Source organism: Pongo abelii, chromosome 10 (assembly GCF_028885655.2).
Source record: "Pongo abelii isolate AG06213 chromosome 10, NHGRI_mPonAbe1-v2.0_pri, whole genome shotgun sequence".
In the NCBI taxonomy this organism is placed as follows: Eukaryota; Metazoa; Chordata; class Mammalia; order Primates; family Hominidae; genus Pongo; species Pongo abelii.
In genome coordinates this window covers 46,664,020-46,668,851 of record NC_071995.2, presented here as the reverse complement: position 1 = coordinate 46,668,851, position 4,832 = coordinate 46,664,020, and the positions used below count along the sequence as shown (strand labels likewise).

Sequence of the window (4,832 nt, the reverse complement as noted above, 5' to 3'; positions counted from 1 at the left end):
GATCTCGCTAATATGGAGAGGCAACGGGCTAGAAGAGTCCCTGTCTTGGAGCGCCCCCTACCCAGTGGAGGACCGCGGTCGGTTTTTGAGAGGGTCCTTTTAACTCTCAAAAACTTGTCTCCTCGGTGCATTTTATTTATTTATTTATTTATTTATTTATTTATTTATTTATTTATTTATGACATAGAGTCTCTCTCTGTCGCCTAGGCTGGGCACGATCTCGGCTCACTGCAACCTCCGCCTCCCGGGTTCAAGCAATTCTCCTATCTCAGCTTCCCTTCAGTGCACTTTTATAAACCTTCCTCAGACCCCTTGCGAAGCCCAAGATCGTCAAAAAGAGAACCAAGAAGTTTATCCGGCACCAGTCTGACCGATATGTCAAAATTAAGCGTAACTGGAGGAAACCCAGAGGTATTGACAACAGGGTTCGTAGAAGGTTCAAGGGTTAGATCTTGATGCCCAACATTGGTTATGGGAGCAACAAGAAAACAAAGCACATGCTGCCCAGTGGCTTCCGGAAGTTCCTGGTCCACAACGTCAAGGAGCTGGAAGTGCTGCTGTTGTGCAACAAATCTTACTTTACTGAGATCGCTCACAATGTTTCCTCCAAGAACCGCAAAGCCATCGTGGAAAAGAGCTGCCCAGCTGGCCGTCAGAGTCACCAACCCCAATCCGAGGCTGCGCAGCAAAGAAAATGAGTAGACGGCTCATGTGCATGTTTTGTGTTTAAACAGCTCATGTGCATGTTTTGTTGCAAACAACAACAACAAAAACCTTTTTTAAAAAGATAAGTGTTGGAGAGAATGTGGAGAAACGAGAACCCTCATATATTGGTGGTAGAAATGTAAAATGGTGTAGCCACTTTGGAAAACAGTTTGGCAATTTTTTTAAATGTTAAACATAAATTTACCATGTGACCCAATAATTTCACTCTTAGGGATCTGCCTAAGAGAAATGAAAGCATGTATACACACAAAAACTTGCACAGGAATTTTCTTATCTGTCTCACTCATAATAGCCCAATCGGAAAAATTGGAGACAACCTAAATGTCCATTAACATGTGAATGAGTAGACAAAATATGCTATGTCCATACAATGGAATATTATTTAGAACAAACTATGGATGCCAGCTACAATGTGGATGAACCTCGAAAAGAATATGCAGGCTGGGCACTGTGCCTCACACCTGTAATCCCAGCACTTTGGGAGGCCGAGGCGGGAGGATCGTTTTAGCCCAGGAGATCGAGACCAGCTTGAGCAATGTGGCGAAATCCCTTCTCTACAAAAAATACAAAAGAAGTTAGCTGGGCGTAGTGGTGCGTACCTGTTGTCCCAGCTACCCCAGGAGGCTGAGGTGAGAGGATCACCTGAGCCCCAGAGTTCAAGCCATAATCAAGCCACTGCACTCCAGTTGGGTGACAGAGCAGCCCTGTCTCAAAAAGAAACAACAACAAAAACTAAACAAACAAACCCTTTTTTTTTTTTTAAGACGGGAGTCTCACTCTGTCACCCAGGCTGGAGTGCAGTGCGTGATCTCGGCTCACTGCAACCTCCACCGCCCGGGTTCAAGAAATTCCCCTGCCTCAGCCTCCCGAGTAGCTGGGACTACAGGTGTGCACCACCATGCCTGCCTAATTTTTGTATTTTTAGTAGAGACGGGGTTTCATCATCTTGGCCAGGTTGGTCTCAAACTCCTGACCTCAAATGATCCACCCACCTCGGCCTCCCAAAGTGCTGGGATTACAGGCGTGAGCCACCATGCCCAGCCAAAAAAACCCTATGCTCAGTGAAATAAGCCAGACACAAGTGATTACATATTGTATGGTTCCATTTATATGAAATATCTGGAAAAGGCCAAGCTATAAAGACAGAAAGTAGATTACTTTCTTTTCTTCTCCCTTCCCTTCCCTTCCTTTCTTTCTTTCTCTCTCTCTCTGTCTCTCCCTCTCTCTCCCTCTCCATCTCTCTCCCTCTCCCTCTCCCTTTCTCTCTCTCTCTTTCTCTTTTTTTGACTGAGTCTTTCTCTGTTGCCCAGGCTGGAGTGAGGTGGCACAGTCTCGGCTCACTGCAACCTGCACCTCCCAGGTTCAAGCGATTCTCCTGCCTCAGCTTCCCAAGTAGCTGGGATTACAGGCACCCGCTACCACACCCGGCTAATTTTTTGTACTTTTAGTAGAGATGGGGTTTCACCATGTTGGATCACCTAAGGTCGGGAGTTTGGGACCAGCCTGACCAACATGAAGAAACTCCATCGCTACTAAAAATACAAAATTAGCTGGGTGTGGTGGCACATGCCTGTAATCCCAGCTACTCAGGAGGCTGAGGCAGGAGAATCGCTTGGACCCAGGAGGCGGAGGTTGCGGTGAGCCGAGATCGTGCCATTGCACTCCAACCTGGGCAACAAGAGCGAAATTCCGTCTAAAAAAAAAAAAAAGCGAATTATGTGATATGCAACATGTGCCCCAATAAAGTTGTTTTAAATGTGAAATATAATACATTACTCAGAACTCTCCAGAAAAACAGAACCAATAGGATGTGTGTATTTATTTATTATAAGCAATCGGTGTTATTATGGAGGCTCAGAAGTCCCAAGATCTGCAATTAGCAAGCTGGAGATTTAGGAGAACCGATGTGTAGTTTTAGACTAAAAGCCAGCCAGCTCAAGGTCCAAGAAGAGTCAATGTTTCAGTCTGAGTCAGAAGGCCAGAAAAGACTGCCTCAGCTTAGGCAGTTAGTCAGGAGGAGCTGCTTTTACTCAGCCTTTTTGTTTTATTCATGTCTTCAGTGATTGGATGAGGCTCACCCATGTTACAAGGGCGATCTGCTTTACTCAATCTACCACTAATTAATTCTCAATCTAATTCAAATGTTAATCTCATCTGGAAACACCCTCACAGACACAACCAGAATAAATTTTTTTGTTTATTTTTCTTTAGACAGAAAACTCATTTTGTCACCCAGGCTGGAGTACAGTGATGCAATTGTAGCTCAGTGCAACCTCAGACTCCTGGACTCTAGGGATCCTCCCACCTCAGCCTTCTGAGTAGCTGGGACTACAGGTGTGCACCACCATACTCTTTTTTTTTTTTTTTTTTTTTTTTAGACATAGTCTTGCTGTTGCTGTTGTCAGCCTGGGCTGGAGTGCAATGGCACAATCTTGGCTCACTGCAACCTCCGTCTCGCAGGTTTCAGCAATTCTCCTGACTCAGCGTCCGGAGTAGCTGAGATTACAGGCACCCACCACCACGCCTAGCTAATTTTTGTGTTTTTAGTAGAGACGGGGTTTCACCATGTTGGCCAGGCTGGTCTCGAACTCCTGGAACTCCTAACCTCAGGTGATCCACCCATCTTGGCCTCCCAAAGTGCTGGGATTACAGGTGTGAGCCACCGTGCCCAGCCAACTATTTTTTTTATTTTAATTTTTTGTAGAGACTGGGTCTTGCTATGATGCCCTGGCCGGTCTTAAATTCCTGGCTTCCAGTGATCCTCCCACCTCAGCCACCCAAAGCGCTGGGATTACAGGCACAAGCTACTGTTACCGACCTCCAGATTAATGTTTGACCAAATGTCTGGGCCCTCCATGGCTCAGTGAGGTTGACACATAAAATTAACCATTACAGGCCGGGCACAGTGACTCACGCCTATAATCCCAGCACTTTGGGAGGCCGAGGCGGGCGGATCACGAGATCAAGAGATCGAGACCATTCTGGCAAATATGGTGAAACTCCTCATAAAAATATAAAAATTAGCTGGGCATGGTGGCACACGCCTGTAGTCCCAGCTACTCAGGAGGCTAAGGCAGGAGAATTGCTGGAACCTGGGATGCAGAGGTTGCAGTGAGCTGGGGATCGCGCCACTGCACTCCAGCTTGGCAACAGAGCAAGAATCTGTCTCAAAAAAAAAAAAAAAAATTAGCTGGGCATGGTGGCACACACCTGTAGTCCCAGCTACTCAGGAGGCTGGGGTGGGAGGATCACTTGAGCCTGCATTTCGAAGCTTTGCATTGATGCTGCACCCCAGCCTGGGTGACAGAGCAAGACCCTGTCTCAGAGAGAAAAATAAAACACTAACCCCTTCCTCAGAAGAGGGGGTAAAGTCCTTGAGTGATGTTTACTCTTCTTCATATCCCATAACTCAAATATTATGATGTAAAATTAATAATACTTAAAACTATGACATAAAGTTAATGCATCTTATGTTACATTATGAGGGAATAAAAGAGAAAAGAAAACAAAGATATTTGCTTGATCTACACACACATAAACATATAAATAACAAAATGAGGAAATACTCATGACAATCAAGTCCTAGGTTCCATAACTGGTCACGTGGTCATAGCTGGTATTAATAGCTATCGTTTTCTACTACTATCCTATATTACCTTTGCCTTCAGCAAGCACCATAACAGTTGTTTACCTGTTTCTTTACCTGATGGACTCACTCAAAGCTTCATTTCTGAAGGGTCTGGGCTATTAGTAGTCCTGGATTGTTTTGTTCTAGTTTTCCATTGACCTTAATGACAGGTCACAGTAATACTGAGATGACCTAAGGAATCTTAGTATATCAAGGAATCTCCTTGATATGCTCATACTTACCTCCATTGTGAAGTAATATTCCAATTTTTCTTTTTCTTTTTTTTTCTTTTTTTGATGGAGTCTTACTCTATCATCCAGGCTGAAGTGCAATGGTGCAATCTCAGCTCACTGCAACCTTGGTCTCCTGGGTGCAAGCGATTCTCCTGCTTCAGCCTCCCGAGTAGCTGGAAATAGAGGTGTGCACCACCATGCCTGGCTAATTTTTCTATTTTTATTTATTTATTTATTTTTGTTGT

At 44.7% G+C, this 4,832-nt stretch overlaps 1 pseudogene; it reads left to right on the top strand.

The window, feature by feature from the left end:
- The first annotated feature begins 305 nt into the window (after positions 1–305).
- Positions 306–2,446, top strand: LOC103892033 (large ribosomal subunit protein eL32-like; annotated as a pseudogene).
- The last annotated feature ends 2,386 nt before the right edge of the window (positions 2,447–4,832 follow it).